Source organism: Phoxinus phoxinus, assembly GCF_949152265.1.
Source record: "Phoxinus phoxinus genome assembly, chromosome: 15".
Taxonomy (NCBI): domain Eukaryota; kingdom Metazoa; phylum Chordata; class Actinopteri; order Cypriniformes; family Leuciscidae; genus Phoxinus; species Phoxinus phoxinus.
In genome coordinates, this window is record NC_136890.1 from 28,323,538 (window position 1) to 28,341,267 (window position 17,730).

The 17,730-nt window shown below is 36.3% G+C and overlaps 1 protein-coding gene across 7 annotated transcripts in view; it reads left to right on the top strand.

Moving 5' to 3' along the window:
• Positions 1 to 17,730, top strand: part of fibcd1a (fibrinogen C domain containing 1a) — a 153,104-nt gene that overhangs the window by 22,409 nt on the left and 112,965 nt on the right. For 5 of the 7 annotated variants that reach the window (XM_079636970.1, XM_079636979.1, XM_079636973.1 and 2 more), the window contains exons 3-6: positions 510 to 623; positions 5,366 to 5,530; positions 5,747 to 5,842; positions 12,775 to 12,888. The exons of 1 other annotated variant lie outside the window; for it this stretch is intronic. The gene's annotated coding sequence lies outside the window, so the exon portion shown is untranslated. Of the gene's footprint in view, positions 1 to 509; positions 624 to 5,365; positions 5,531 to 5,746; positions 5,843 to 10,028; positions 10,113 to 12,774; positions 12,889 to 17,730 lie in introns of all 7 variants that reach the window. One more of the 7 variants, XM_079636975.1, reaches the window with a different exon arrangement.

The window sequence follows — 17,730 nt, forward strand, 5'->3', positions numbered from 1 at the left end:
CAATCCAAGCAGATTATTCCGAGATAAAGACTCGGCGACAAGAGCTCTCCGAGGGACACTCGGTATTCCATTTGCAGCTGTATTATTCCAGCACTCCGTGGCATCTGCGTGACTCTTCCAGTGATGCGTTTCCTGCGCTCTGCTTCCCACTGGCACAAATAGATGAACAGATTTCCGTCTCATAAACAAGGGTCTGGTTCCACTGAGTGATTGTGTATGAATTGCACTTAATCAGCTCCTGTGTTCAAATATCATCTCTGGCTGCCAAGCATTGGGTCTGCTTATACACTCATTAGGTAGATGATAACAATAACAGCAGAGTGTGTCGTTTTGTATTTGCGATGTCATTGTTATTAGACTGCATCAACCCGTTAATGTGCGGTTTGGTGTCAGACACAGCCATTAAAACCCTTAGCGGTGGTGATGTAAGACTGAAACTCTTTTCTACCGTCTGTATGCGGAGTCATAAAAGTGCATTATGTTTTCTTTTCCTCTCTTTGTCATTTTAGTAGCTCCCTCTCTCCTCCCAGACCACCACCTCGACATCTAAACCGCATTACGCAGCTTATCCTGAACCGACTGTTTTCAAAAGAAATCATGAGAATATTCAGCTCCTGTCCGAGGTAAGGCAACCTGAGAAAGTGTTGCTCCCATCTGACATCTGTGAAGTATGTAAATACAGCAAAGCGCTCACACCTCAAGGCAGAGAAAGATGTTGAAGGTCAGGTGAAGGGCTGAAGCTGTTTTATGCTGCGGGAATGCTTGACGGTGTGAATGAATAAGACCTGTGATTTGTGCATTATGCCCTAAACCCTCTTTTTTTTTTCACTATTCAACTAATATAATACCAACCGTAAGCAAAGTAATACTTCTTTTGAATGCATATTTTTTGAAACACAATCTTGCTTCAATAGATAGACAGAGAGATGTGACAAAATAAATTTAGATGCATTTAATAAATACATTTTGATCATTTATAAAACATTATTACAAAAGAATGAAAAAATACATTTAGCTAGATAAAAAGATAACATTCTAATTCAAAACGTATTACAAATAATTTTTAATCAATAAAAAAATATTATTGTAAATAATTTTTGATAAATAAAATGTAATATACATTTAGATGGATAGATAGATAGATAGATAGATAGATAGATATATAGATAGATAGATAGATAGATAGATATATAGAAAGATAGAGAGATAGATAGATAGATAGATAGATAGATAGATAGATAGATAGATAGATAGATAGATAGATAGATAGATAGATAGATAGATAGAGAGATAGATAGATAGATAGATAGATAGATAGATAGATAGATAGATAGAGACTGTAGATAGATAGAGACTGTAGATAGATAGATAGATTGATAGATAGATAGATAGATAGAGACTGTAGATAGATAGATATATAGATAGATAGAGACTGTAGATAGATAGATAGATAGATAGATAGATAGATAGATAGGTAGATAGATAAAGACTGTAGATAGATAGATAGAGACTATAGATAGATAGATAGAGACTGTAGATAGATAGATAGATAGATAGATAGAGCGATAGATACTGTAGATAGATAGATAGATAGATATATACTGTAGATAGATAGATAGATAGATAGATAGATAGATAGATAGATAGAGACTGTAGATAGATAGATAGATAGATAGAGCGATAGATACTGTAGATAGATAGATAGATAGATACTATAGATAGATAGATAGATAGATACTGTAGATAGATAGATAGATAGATACTGTAGATAGATAGATAGATAGATACTGTAGATAGATAGATAGATAGATACTATAGATAGATAGATAGATAGATAGATAGATAGATAGATAGATACTGTAGATAGATAGATAGATAGATACTGTAGATAGATAGATAGATAGATACTATAGATAGATAGATAGATAGATAGATACTGTAGATAGATAGATACTGTAGATAGATAGATAGATAGATACTATAGATAGATAGATAGATAGATAGATACTGTAGATAGATAGATAGATAGATAGATACTATAGATAGATAGATAGATAGATACTGTAGATAGATAGATAGATAGATACTATAGATAGATAGATAGATAGATAGATAGATAGATACTGTAGATAGATAGATAGATAGATAGATAGATAGATAGATACTGTAGATAGATAGATAGATAGATAGATAGATAGATACTGTAGATAGATAGATAGATAGATAGATAGATAGATACTGTAGATAGATAGATAGATAGATAGATATGATGATACATGTGACAAAATTATGTTATAAATACATTTTTATTAAAAACAATTTTTAATTTATTATTTATAAAACATTTTATTTATCATATTATTTGTTATACATTTTAGATTTGCTTGCATCATTCTTTTTTCCATCATTAAAGTAAATAACATTATTGACTCAATCTTACATATCCTCTTTCACAATCCTATTTATATTTTTCACAGCAGTGAAAATCAAAAGCTCATATGTTGTTCTGTGTTTACCATGGATTCACGTAAGCCTCTTCAGATGAATATAGCATCTTGTCATCATACTGTAGAGTTTGAATATGTAGATCGGAGCCCTGGCTGCTGTCTGTGCCTTTGATTATGAGGGAAAAAATGAATAATACTCCCTCGTCAGTGACCTCTGACTCCTACGGCCCTCATTTCTGGCCCCTGGGCATTTAGTTGAAACAGAATGACTCCAAATCACGCAAAATATACAAACCGGGTCTATGAGGACTTGGGTTAGATATGCCGAAATGTGTGGGAGAGAGCTTCTCACTGCAACCTCTAACAAGTTTAAATCATGCGTAACAATCTGTCAGAGAGACGCGAGTATCATTTCAATAGCTGACATCTTAATAGAAAAGCACCTTATTTAGGGACATTAATGGATTTCCTTATTTTATCACTTCTAAGAAGAATCATTATAATAATACTGCCGCACTATCACCAGGAACAATTATAGATTAAATGTTTTCCAATGTATTAATGTTTTCTGTCTCTATTTAGTTAAAAATATTAGAAACTCCCTGCTTACAGCCCCTTTAACCTGACAGTAACGTTAGCAGCGAGAGGGCAAAGTTTCCGTGTTTCCTGGGTTCAGAAAAAGCAATTATTCTAATTGTTTTGCAATAAATTATTCAGCAGGCAGAATTTAATGAGCTTACGTGCAAGGTATTTTCCAAGATTTGTATCAGTGTCTTTATTAGCATTTCATGAGGACCACTATTGTTGTTTTTGTTGCCATGCCAAGCAAACTTACTTGGAAAAGCAATTATAAATTATATTTTAGCATGTTTTAGCAACTTTCCTGTTTAGTATGTATGTAATATGTGTCACTTTTCAGTAGTGGCCTGAAAGCTGTTAGGTTGTGGCTACTTTTAAATTTTCATATTTTATTTTATTAAGATCAGTATGATGTGTACCGAGAAGTGAAAATTTTATACAGGAGATACCAGATCATTTTAATGCAGCGCTCAGACATTTCTCACTAAAGGGAAAATAGAATAATGATGCTAGCATCTTAATTTTTTTTGTTAATTCATTTTTAATGCATTCTCAATTCAAATGGTACATAAAAGCAACAGGTGATGTTAGTTAGTACACTCGTTGTAGCAAGTGATAGGAACCTTTATTCAATGTTTTGACAACGGCTAAATGCATTTCCCTGTTTAAGTAGTTCAAATTCAAGACTAGATTAATCAGATTGGCATTTTAATTACACATCAGTTTGTTTGTCCATTTGTCCAGTGCCATCATGTAATTATTGATTATTATTATTGAGTTATTGATGTAAGGCTATAAAGCAAGTAATTTCTCTCGGTGGCCATCTTGGTGACTACTGACTAGTCAGCTATTATCTATTAACCAAATTGGGAATGAGTGAAATCTCCAGAAGTGTCGGCTTAAGCTATAAATGGCAATAAAATCGGACAAAAATTGTCATGTTTAGCTCAAATCATGCAAAAAAGAACTGTGGTTTTGCACACACAGCACAGGTTCTGAAGTTAACTATTTCTCTCATTCGTTGTGTTTGAGTGGTCCATCTCTTCCTCCTTTGCTGAAAGCCAGTAATTTACAGTTTTGTTCAAAAATCTGGGGTCAGTATGTGCATTTCCATCCCGTCCCGTATTCCACCATGAGAAATCTGGTCCCCCTAAGACATCAGTTCCCAACAGGGGGGTCGCGGCCCACAAGGGGGCCTCAGCGAGCTCTGTGGGGGGTCGCGTCATATTTTGAAAAGTTTTGAGTAATGAGCATTAAATAAAAGTCCTTAACTTTTTTCTGTTCAAAATTTACAACATTTAGCCTATATAATGAGCGAGTTCATCATGAATCCATTTTCCAATCCGTGTTTTTGTCTCATCCTGAACCACTATGGTACTCCTATAATAAGTGTTTACATTGGTACTACTTTACACGGGTTCTGATCGCTGCGGAGTAGCCCAGGCCTTGCGTGACTCGTCATAGACGTACACAGAGAGAAGTAGATCCGGCTACAATGTTCTTCTGAAAGACGCAATATTCTGTTAATAAACGCAAGTTTATTATCGCTCGCTATAGCGCCAAAAGCGTCAAAAATAAAGCCTCACATTGATAAAGCCTCACAAATAACATGCAAGTATTGAGTTCCCAGACAGCAGTCATTTAGTAATATCATATTCTTTTTTTTTTACCTACACACCAGTGTGAATATTTTTGTTATTGCATTTCAAATAGGTCCAATTGATAGGTTACTCCTAGGCTTACATTTTTAAATTACAAAGGGCCTACTTATGTTTTTGTTATTGTATTTTCAAAAGTATAGGCTATTATTTGTGCATAAACATATCTGGTTACAGTAAACATACCGTTTGTTTGAAAACAACATATTTTGTCATCCTTGCTGCAAGCTTACAAGAGCGATAATATCATTAAATGTGAAGGGGGGCCCTAAAATATTTTCTTGGGAAAAAAGGGGTCTCAGACAAAAAAAGTTTGGGAACCACTGCCCTAAGAGACTAATGCAGATCCTCTCCAATGACAACATGTTGAATGGACAGGAACTGAAAGGCAACCAGAAATAATGTTTTGTAATATTCTAGAGTGATATCACCAGTAGTTCTTCAGAATGATGTCATGCTGTGTGTGTGTGTGTGTGTGTGTGTGTGTGTGTGTGTGTGTGCGCGTGCGCGTGTGCGTGCACCAGTGCCCTGTGCTCTGTTAAAACATGACCCTCTCACGTCCACACTTTCATGATTTCGAACATGCGAGGACAGCCTCTACCCATTATGGAAAGGCCTGTCATTATTTTGAGATACTCTGCCTAATGTTCCGGTGTCACCTCCTCACATCATGTCTTCCAGAGTCATATTATCTCACACGCGCCATCGGGTGACACAAAATGCTCTCCCTCCTGCTGAAATGTCCAGTCCAGAGCAGAGAAGCTCCATCTGGGCCACCATCTGCTAGTTTGCTTTCATTACATGTAGGGGGCTGAAAGTCCAACGCTCCCCGTGTTCTATCAACAGGTAAGCAGCCTCAAATGCTTTAAAACTGGAAACAACGCTGCTTCGTTTATTAAAACATTTTTGGCGTGCGTTACATTTCTGTATTTGAATGCATTTCTTTATTTAAAAAAAAAAAAGTAAAGTAAATACAGAATCTCTAATTCAATTGCTACCATTTAAATATGCTCTTTTTCTGTGAAATGAAAATATAATTATGGCCATTCTGCTCTCTGCTAGGCATCCTGAAATTCACAGTTGAATCCAAGCCATACATGTGAAATAAGCATCAGATGCTGTGTTTCTCCACCCACATCCATTGGCCCTAAATTACAGGTCAGTGTTTGTTGGTCCTGAGAGCTGTGTGTTGGTTTTATGTACCGCTGTCATTCTTATCCAGTCCTTTTTATCTCATGCGATTATGTCTCAAACAGATATTCATGGATATTAGAGTTCTGTGAGAGCGAGCAATTGTCCTCTGTCATTTACTGGTGTCAGAAGTCTTGACTTAAAATACATATATTTGCAAGACAATTTCCTTCTCTTTTCACCGTTTTTGATAGGGCACCAGTGGAATACGTTTAAAGACAGCGGCACCAGCTTTTCTCAGTGACACATGGACCTTTGAATCATATTTGCTAACCGTCATGTGGTTTTAAACTCATGTGCTGATATTCTCGGTGTAACACAGCTACGCCACAGTTCTTTTTTGCACGATTTGAGCTAAACATGACCATTTTTGTCAGATTTTATTGCTATTTATAGCTTAGTCAACCCTTGTGGAGATTACACTGTAGACTATATTGCCTTATGCTTCGGACTCTGGGTCCGGATGAATTAGCTCAAATGATCCATAGGGAATTTTAATAACTAATCATGAATATGATCAATATTTTGCATAGTACAGATACATTAAATTGTCGAAAGTGAAAGTGGATTATATGAATATATGAATAATCAATCACAACGAATTATAATTCCTCATTCATATATCAATAATCTTACTTAACTTCGATTATGAGATAATCTTTAATGGAAATTAATGTAATTATCAAATCGTTGTTCGTCCCGCGACCAACCGTTAGATTAAGTGATTAATTTCTCAACAAAGTTATCCTTTCTCATAAACTCCAAGAAACACCAACCTTCTGGCCGTGAACATTAATATTTCTGGTGTTCATAAAATTAAAACTACCTAATGTAGTACACAGGGAGCGCGGTAGCGCTGATCTGATCTCATTGACGTTTGTATTTTTACGAGCCTTTCACAGAAACAGTTGAATATATTGTTTTAATAAATGCAAACTACAGAGTATAACGGATTACACACAGTGATTATAGGTTTTATACGTCTATGTACAGTTACTTACATTAAACGGACAAGACAAAAACGGGTAACAGCTGATGAGAGAAGGAGAGTTATAGAGAGTTGGGGAGGGGCGCGCGCCGTAGCACGCGCTGAGATTGTAGAGAGATAAAGAGAGAGAGAGAGATTATTCTGCTTTAAGCTGGTGCTCTTTAGCAGTAGTAACGCACACCTCGCACGCGCGGGGAGCGATTTACAGAGGTTTTTGGTCGTGCGTTTGAGAGAGAGAATAAGAGGGAGAGAATGAGATCGAGGGCCGGGGCGCGCTCGATTTGAATGCGGAACAGAGAGAGAGGGAGCGAGGGAGAGAGTGCTCTGGGGCCCGCGCTCGATTTGATTGCGGGACAGAGAGAGAGAGAGATAAAGAGAGGATGAGAGAGAGAGAGAAAATGGTCACGTGTGACCATAGAACAGCAAACATCACAGACCATTGAGAGGGCCATCAATCGAAACACCTTAAAACATTAAAACCCGTTAGAGTTTGATATACTTGCAAAGGTTCGTTTGTGTGCACGAGCTGTGTCCAGCCTGCACGTGTTCTCGGAGCAGAGTGCGCGCGCTCGTGCTGAGGCGCGCGTGCTTGTTGCCAGAGCAAGCTGTTCGCGGGAGTTTGAAGAAGGCGCCTCTTTGGAAGGGAAGTTGCTGAAGGAATTCAGGCTTCGTTCGTTTGACTCGTAGGTGGAAACGAACACAGTGGAATTTGAAAATTTAAACAAAAGACTGAGATAAAGCAAATAAAAGGAGGGAACTCCTGAAGGAGTTCAGGTCCGAAGATTTCACATGATGAGTAGACGAAGGCAGGACGCGAGAGCAAGAGAAGGAGGAGGAAGAGCGTTTTGGCTTTTAAGGAATGTAAGGATACGCCTTTTTCTGGGACAAGAGCGAATCGGATCCTCTGATCTAGAGCGGGAGAATGTTCCTTTGTTGATAAAGACACGCCCACTTTGACTATGTCATGTGAAATTGAATTTAACATTCATATTTAGAAGTATGGTATTTCCTAGACTAAATGCATATTATTGTACCTTGCAGTCAAGATTCAACTCCGTTAGATTTAGAGAATTACAAAGATATGAAACACATCATATTAACATTAATAGGAATACAAAGTTATATTATTATGCATTAGTATAGACATTTAAAGTTCGATTAATGTTACACTAGGACATATATATGCTTTCCTATGGTTTATAAACACATCTTAACACAACAAGGGATATATTTATTACATTTAAGAGTGACTATTTAGCATTCCTTTTCTCTGCAGAAACACGTGGGTGTCTCTGTGTGTGTGTGGAAGGCAGATGTTGGTGTGAGGAATTCTGGGGTGTCACGTTACAAGTCTCTTTGTGTGTGTGTGTGTGTGTGTGTGTGTGTGTAATGGAGAAAGAGACAAAGCTCTCGTCCGGTCACACAATGAATGAAGTGTTCGCGATTCCCTAATTTGACCAGATGGGAGTCAATGTTGCTACAACACACATGCTGATTTGCTGCTCAAGAAACATTTCTTATTATTGCCAACAGTTGTGCTGCTTAATATTTTTGTGGAAACCGTGAATACATTTTTTTTAAGGATTTTTTGATGTATTTATTAGCCTGGTTCTACCAAATGAAAATTGAGCGGAAGTACGTAGGAGGGCGGAGCCAGGCTAGCTATTCATAGCTTAGACGACACTTTTGGAGATTTCACTCATTCCCAATTTGGTTAATAGATAATAGCTGACTATGGATGTCACCAAGATGGCCACCGAGAGAAATGACTTGCTTTATAGCCTTACATCAATAATTCAATAATAATAATCAATAATTACATGATGGCACTGGACAAATGCAAATCCGACGAATCTAGTCTTGAATTTTTACCACTTTAACAGGTAAATGCATTTAGAAGTTGTCAAAACATTGAGTAAACGTTCCTATTACATTCTTATGACGTCACCTGTTGTTATTATGTACCATTTGAATTGATAATGCATTAAAAATGAATTAACAAAAACTTCACTGTTCACTCTCATATCAAATTTGGTGCTTATTCTGCAAGTTGGATATCGATAATATCAACATTTTAATTTATGCTTTTGAAACAAAGCGACTTACTCTGAATAATTACATTCAGAATATTTTTTTTTTCAGTTTATGCATTTTCTGGGAATCGAACCCATGACCTTTGCGTTGCTAGTGCTATTTCTGTACTGTTTGTGCTACAGAAACGTCTGTTTCCTGTTGCCAAGTCATATTTTATTGGCGAGCCAGAGGAAATTAAGATTATTAGTTATCAAAAATATTTTGTCAAACATTATAAAGAAGATAAAGTGTAAATAGGATTTTGCATGACAACCAAATAATAAAAAAACAACTTTATTTCAATAGTGCATTTTAGACAAGTAACTTTGCAAGTACACGTCAACGTATTCCTACTGACCCTAACCTACAGTAACAGTCTACTAATACTCTAATAAGATTTAGTTGACATACAGTTGGCATGCTATGGATAGTTAGTAGAAAGTCTAAAGTGGACTTTTTAAATAGATATAAATAAAAAAAAAAAAAACAATCTTTGTGAAGATTTCCTAAAAACCCTTGTGTTGCATGGAAAAATAATGTGTGGATTTGGAACAACAGGAGTGTGAATGTTCGATCACGCCATGTCAGAATTACTGTAATTATGAGATTCCAACTTGTAAAAAGCATTCACGTCCCTGTAGAACTCATAATTACAACTTGAAAACTCTTTTCTGAGATCTCCAACTTGTACACCACATGAGCACGATACCACCTGACCGCCACAGATTCATATAAAATCGTATGAAATCATGTTGTCATTTCATAAATACGGTAATTACGACATGATGTGAAGCAGCACAAGTAAATAATGACAGAATTTTTGGGTGAACTATCCCTTTAAGAAACTCAAGGGTTCCTTGCATGAGTTTGCAGTTCAGACATTTTGTTTTTGATTATTTATTTATTTTGTAACCAAAAATATCTTTGATATTGCCTGCAATAATCTCCCCCTCACATGAACACGATGTAATCTACGGACAACAAGTGCTTTGTGCCAAACAGAGCTGTGTTTTCCAATGATTTTGCAAAATCATTTCCTGTCCGATATCTGTTATGACCTTTAACATCTCTGCGTTTAACTTTTAAGTGCAGACTTTAATGCCGTGAATTCCAGCCAGGCCATTAATCTCCTGAAGTTCCTCCTATGGTTTACGGACAGCTGTGATTTTTGCACTGGTAAGCTTTTCCCCGATTTGTTTGTCAAAGATGCTGAAGATGATCATTTTCACCACATCCAGTGGCGCAATCCAATGCTTAATCTCCATTGCAGGGTGACCCAATGCGGTCCGGGGCTTTCAGTGAATGCTTGTCAAAAGAAAGCTGTGAGTGATTTGATACATTTCCTTTTGTGAGGTATTCTGGTTGAAGTGTAAAGCAGAGCGGGAGTGAATGCACGCAAACATCCGGAATCCCTGCCTCACGCGATAATGAGAGTTTGAGCAGGTCTTAATTCCCACAGATGGGATCTGTCGATAGCAGATTAATGGAAACTAGGTTTGCGTGTTTGTAATGCATGACCAGCAAAAACCCTGAGGCATAAGACCGAGACATGTTGAGTCTGGCATAACTGCCCAAAAGTAGCCATGCTACAAGCTTAGCAGCATTTTCTCATTAGCATGGCGTGTAGCTTTCCCAGTAATGTGCAACACAGGAGAATTCTGTCATTTGAGTCATTTTTTTTTTACCACAAGGCTGATTTTACAGTATATAGCATTTTATGTATCATAAATACACATTTTCTACATTACACAAACTACATTTTCACACCTTTTGCATTTTTTTTTTTGCATAATAACAGCTTCAGTGGGAATCACACACACACAAACAATAAAATTCTAATTTATTATTTTTCACAACTTTATAATTTCATAGTCCTAAATACACATCATTTTATTTTATTTTAAATAATATAAATGTTTTCAATAGTTTTGCATCAGTTGATACAAATGCAGCTTGATTGAAAATGGCAAAATAAAAATACTGTATATAAGTGAAATTTGCACTGATACTGTTGTCTCATTTTAGGTGATAAAAAACATTACTGGGACAAAATATTAAATAAAATATACACTACCATTCAAAAATTTGGGTTAAGTATTTTTTATTTTTATTAATACTTTTATTCATCAAAAAAACATTCCATTGGTCAAAAGACATTTATAATGTTTTAAAAGATTTATAAATAAAAAAATATAAATGCTGTTCTTTTAAATGTTCTATTTATAAAAAAAAATCAGATAATCAGAAATGTTTCTTGAGTAGCAAATCAGCATATTAGAATGATTTCTGAAGGATTATGTGACACTGAAGTAATGATGCAGAAAATTCAGCTTTGCATCACAGAAATAAATGACATTTTTAAATGTATTCAAATGGAAAAACAGTTATTTTAAATGGTAATAATATTTCACAATATAAGATTTTACTGTATCTATGACCAAACCGACCCCAAACCTTTGAACGCTATAGTCTAAGTGATATTTACTTGATTTTTCCGTTTTTTCTTCACACATCATGTGTCTCATTCATCTCAAGCACGCTGTTTGCTCAGCCCTTTTCCTAAAAGTGTCAGCTTTTCCAGTAACAATCTATTGCTGTTAATAGATTCACTGTTGTTACTTCCATTTGTTGGTATACTTGCAATGTAGCTAACTACATTTCGAAAAGGTTTTTAAATAGCCTCGAAACCATTTGGCGACACATTCTTTGGTTGTGTGCCATGTAACCCCTCATAAACGCATCATTGCTCTGTGAGATTAACACAAGCACTCCTTTAGTTATCTATTCAAGCCTCTGACTGAGGTGAAGCCAATGTGAGACTCGGGTCATTATGATGTCTCAGAACATCACACCAACTGCACGACATTCCTCTATTAATACACTCGATAAACTCAATGCAGCTGTCAATGTGAAAATCTTTGGCTCTGTCTGCTTTCGGAAATAATTGCCTATTTACAAACCCACTGAAGTGTTTCGGCACAAATAGAGTATAAAATGCAAGCCTGATGAGGCGGTGTCAACCCTGTCAGTATTGCAGCGAGCCCGGCAGCGTCCTCCTTCGCCACCCTATTTGAGATTTCTGTCACCCCACACGCTTGTCACACAACTGTCGCATTATGCCGTCTCTCTCTTGTCTTCCTGCTTGTCACCTTTGGGATATTAGAGGGCGTAATTTGTGCCATTGAATTTAAACTGTGAAAAATAGTTTGAGGCCCAGATTCAATCAACCCCAAATTCAGACGAAACTTTTCGTAGAAATCGTCATTTGTTCAGTGTACGGACAAAATACGTGCGAGGCAGAATTTGTTTAATCTTCCCTAATATCGTATTATCTTCCCTGCAGTATGCCAATAAAAAAAATAAGAATTGTACATTTTAGATTCCTCGATTAATTTAAACAGTTTTCACACATTAACTAGTTGAGTTTGTCCTATAGCAATGTCCAACAGTGTTTATAAAAATGCAGGAGAATTTAGAATTGTTGTACTTTTTCTGAAACATGCATCATTTCCACTACAATATAATTTCAATCACATACTGTATGTGTTTAATAGCATTTTGTGGTGGAAATTACATTTGAAACATTTTTGCAATAAAATAGCCAACACAAACAATTAAAGAAAATATGTTCAGACTTTTTCCATTATTTGACAAAATGCAGCTTGATTTGGAAATTACATTACTTGAGTGTGTGTGTGTGCTTGTAATAATATTTTATGATACATGTCTTTATTTAAGATTGAAAGTATAGCTCTGGAAAAGGTTAAAACAATAAAATTGATTCTATGGAAAAGAGCAGCTCTGTCATTTTTATAATAACTCTTTTTGTGTTCCACAGGGAAAATTTTCAGTGAGTTTGGAGCGAAATGAGTGTCTTGCCTGCTACAGACTGTGCCATTTCTGCAATCCTATAAGATCATTACTAGTCACACTGTGGATCTAATAAACTTGGGTACGTACAATATGTAGACTGTACGCTGATGACACCTATTGAATTGTAGGCTATGCAAATTAATATAAAAGGCTAAAATGTCATCAGCATGCGCTAGTGGTAAACAAATAGAGCAAGATGAATCGCACTTTGGGAATTGTGGTTTTTAATGTGGACTGAAAAAAAGGGAGAAAGCGAAAGAGGAGAATATGGACATGGTCATTGTAAGGAAAAGAGGCCGACTGGGCATTACAATTTTGCAAATGGAGCTTGGCAAGTAGTTTTAAGTTTTAGCGTCATGCCTTGATGATCAATATGCCATTTCATGTTGCATTTTTATTGGCTAGTCAGCAAACAGACTGTGAGATGAGCATGCTACATTTTTGACACTGTCAGAAAAGGATATCAGGCTGTCTTTTGTCGCAAGACCGTCAACGTTCATCTTTGAACCTCTCTCTCTGCAGGACGTAAGACCACCGTTTAGGACCATAGAAATCGCCACGATTAGTCTTTCGTCTTTTAATCTTTCTTCTGGGACTGGCCCAAACCATACAATGTGTACCGGACATAAAGCAAATAATCAGCGGAAGGTGCAGCTCGACTGGATTGACCAACAATAATGTGGTTGAGTCATTATTGTCATAGTAATTTACACCCAAAAATGTTTAACTACATTAATTATGCATCTTAAAAAGATACAAAAAAAGTAAACCCCCCCTCAAAAAAGTAAATAATAACAATTCAGGGGTAGGCCTACATGTCTGTTCCTGGATGCTGTTCTTACAAATGGATGGTTTCCAGCATAAGTGACGGGGAAACAGCCAAAATGCATTTCCACCTACTATCACTGCTCCCTGCTTACTGAGTTCTCCCCTCGTCACGAGCCATTAATCCAAATCTCCTCTTTTTTGGCACTCTGGAAATATCTGCAACAGCCTCCCTAACGCAATATTACCGCTTTCATTTGCCTATTTGTCTTCGCTCATTTGCAATTTGCACTTTTATTTACACAGTACATTTTTTTGAAGAGGAAGTCTGGAGACTGGTACATTTCTCTGTGTCTTTTCAAAATTAAATGTTTAATGGTTCATTAATAGGTCATGATTTAGCTCTGATAACTGCTGCAGGAAGCACTCTGAGAGATCTATTAGACTCATTGCTTGAGTATCTTCTGAATAATCTGGTGGCTCTGCTCTAAAACCCACCCATGTCGGTCCTGTAATTTTTGCTTTATTATGTCCTCTCTGTATACCTCTCTCCAGCACTCCTTAAGCCTTTTCTTGTTCCCTGGCAGATAAACGTAGGGACATGACAGATGGGCATTTTCACAATTTGGCTATTTTCTGAACCTCCTACCTGAAGCAGAAACGCAGAACCATTATGAAATTCCCAGGTGGCAGCACAACAGGCTGGCGGTGCAGGACTGTCTGTTGCTTTGGTCACTCTACCGTCGCCTAATGCGGTAAATAAGTGAACATTTTAGGTCCTCTTTAATCAAAATACAACACACTTTTGACACTAATGAAAAAACATACGATTTGGCCAGCTACAACTTAACAATCTTTCTTCCGGTCCTTCCGTTTCCTGAAAAGCCACTCATTTACACCTGGCATTAACATTGGTCAATTAGGGGACAGCGCTAAATACAGATGTCTTGGAGACGCATCTGATCACTGAAACAGCATTTGGAGGTTGTCATGGACATATCGCATATCTAATATAAATGCTAATGTGCCTCAGACAGCATTGAAGGACCCCCAAGTCATGCAACATGTAATAATTGTGCCAGGTTCTGCTGTAATACAAAACTACTCATATACCATTACAACAAAACATTTAATATATGCAGTGACACAGCAATGCAAAACAATTCTAAATCAGGATATATACTATATATATCTCTCTTAAACGCATACTGCAGGTCTTTAGTGACACGGGACATCATTCATACCCCCCTTAACCTTCTTAGAATTCCTCAATCAATTCATAATGAACAATATAACAATACTTTTTTATATATATAAAAGAGTGCCTGTTTTCCCATTAATTTATGTATAGGAAGCATCATCAGCAAAACCTGAAATGGCTCAGTGATTTACTGCAGAGCAAGTACTGAATGCAATCCAATATTACTGTCTGTGGATCTGGTGAAGAAGCAGTCGGCGATCACAATATTGATTTTGAAGATGTTGAAAATGATAGTTTTGAGAATATGTTTGAGATCTAATGTACTAATTAGTAACGAGTACTAATTCATCTAATGAATGTACTGGGAAATGAGCTCTGACGAGGTCCGTGATGATGGTACAAAACATCTGCTCAAACTGAACCCTTCCAAGCTCCAAAAGGTTATTCTTCTGTAATTGTTACTTTAAAATCAGGAGAGTTTTAAATGATCACGACCGCTAGAGATCCATCTGTGTTCGTGTTCGATATAGATCCCGGTCGCACTAAAGTCCCGAATATGTAATAATGATTGGCGAAACATTCATGCATTTAAGGGATATATATATATACAGTATATCTACACATCATCCTGGCCACCCCTGAGGTATCTTGTGCTATATTACAGCGCCAAAGGCAACAGATACGTTCATTCATTAATTATGAATAGCAAATTGCAACAACAGTAATTTGTTGTGTGTCCTAAAGCACATTTACTTTGTATTAAGTTTCAAGAAGGATATTGGTGCCGATGAGATCCCTTGTTTCACCTTGACCTCAATGGTCCATTTCACGATATAACATGTGAAGATAAATCCGTGTTAAGGCTGATGACATGATAGGCCATTATTATCATCCACTCTAAGGTTATAATTTACTACCGAAATCATGCATCCTCATATTTACTGCTATTCAGAGTAAAATAACCTTGCAGTAAATGTTATGTATTAGAAGGTTAAAGATGTGGATCTAAGCAAAATGGCAAGTAATTGCCAATCACGCTGTCAACATCTGACGTCTAGACCGCGGAGGAGCGACTCAAGTGCAAACCGAACACTGAATCTGTAATATAAGGCTTAAAAGGAGTGAAACTGATGTAGATAGATAGATGGAGGTCGAAAGAGGAGGAGAAAAAGACTCTGATGACAGCAGCAAGTAGTTGACTGATGAATGTGAGGTAAATGTACAGGTAGACAAACAACTTATTGACAAAGCGGTTGGTCTATTGATTGACAGCTTGATTGATTGATTGTGGTTTTTTGAGCTATTTTTCCGGAGTTTCCCATTATTGCTTTGCCAGCTCTGAGATTTACTCACACCCCTTGAGGACTTTTGATAAATTAAGACTATAATTTGGTTATTTCTGGAGTAGAAGCTCATTTTTCGTCTGCCTTCAGCTCTGAAAAAATTAATTTGGCCTTAAGTAAGTTTGCTCTTTTGATTAATTTTAATCATGTTTTTAATTTCACTAAAAAATAATGAGCGGTTTGATATGTATTCTTTGTGTTTTGAACAAAACTATGTCAATTAATTAAAGACAATCGGGAAAAAAATGGAGTTGTTCCAGCTGAGGTCCTACCTCTTGGATCTGAATATTGCATGCTCGGGAAAGTAATGGATGCTTATGAGGACTGTAAATAGTTATCCGTGTTTATAGTTCTATCCCTTTTAAAGCAAATCCATTCAAGGTTTAAAGTTTCTTTATGGAACTGTAGATGCCAATAAAGAACCTTTATCTTTAACATGCACCAATGCTACAATTTCCTCTGTCGTAATAATCTTTGAACAAACAAGTATTCATTACTTCAATGAGCTTATTGATTCTGCCAAAAATTATTACATTGTTTAAATTAGTACATTTTTAGCTAACTGTGATTTGTGTACTGTATGTACATTTCTGAAATACATAACTTAGACAGTTACCTCTGATAACAGATCACTCTAAATTGCAATGTGGACTCATGAATTTTCTGTAAAGCTGCTTTGAAACGATGTGTATTGTTAAAAGTGATATACAAATAAATGTGAATTGAATTTAAGAGTACAAGAACAAAAAAAAAACATTCAGCTTTTTTCGAGTCGTCAGTGAGATGCATCTTGTTGTCGCCTATTTTACCAAGCCGCTGTTGGTGCCTTCACTATTTTGAGTATCTTATTTAGAGTCTCTTTATTTGGCAGAAGGCTGCTTTTTGACAGAGGGCAATTCTCTGTGGCTTGTGTTTCCAGCTCTGCAAACTCGCTGGTTTGACAACCTCACACATGAAGGAGTCAGATTGAGCTGGTTACGGTCCCTTTTTTCTGCTCTGCACACATAGCTGGGGGAAAAAAAAGCTTGAACGGATGTTCATTATGCTATATTTTCTACAGGAACGTTGACAATTGTCAATCTGCCACTTTAAATGCTTTTCCTCTTAATGCAGGATAGATTCTGATTGGCTGTCAATATTTTTATGCTCATCAGCTGGAAAAAATGATTCTGAAGTGATTCCTATGATTATCGTTTCTCTGTACTATTATCGTTAAAGTTGTGGTGTGTATGCTATTCTTTTCTATTTAGTAGGGGTGTAACGGTTCACAAAATTCATGGTTTGGTCCTACACTGGTGTCACGGTTCGGTACGTTTTCGATACAGCAAAAAGTAAGAAATGCCAGAGAAATTTCCTTGATTTACATTTTTTATAATTTTTTTTTATTAAAACTAACATCATAAAGTATGATAATTTTTTACTTTGAGCAATGATGGAGCTATACTTGACATATAAAACAAAAACAGCTCCTTATAAAAAAAAGGAAATGTAAATTGTAGTAGTTATAAACAAAGGTTTATTTTGTTTCAGATTAACATTTGAGGGCAGCAATTTTATTCATAATGTCGAAATTAAATTGATGTAACGTTAGGCCTACTTGAAAGTATTGTTA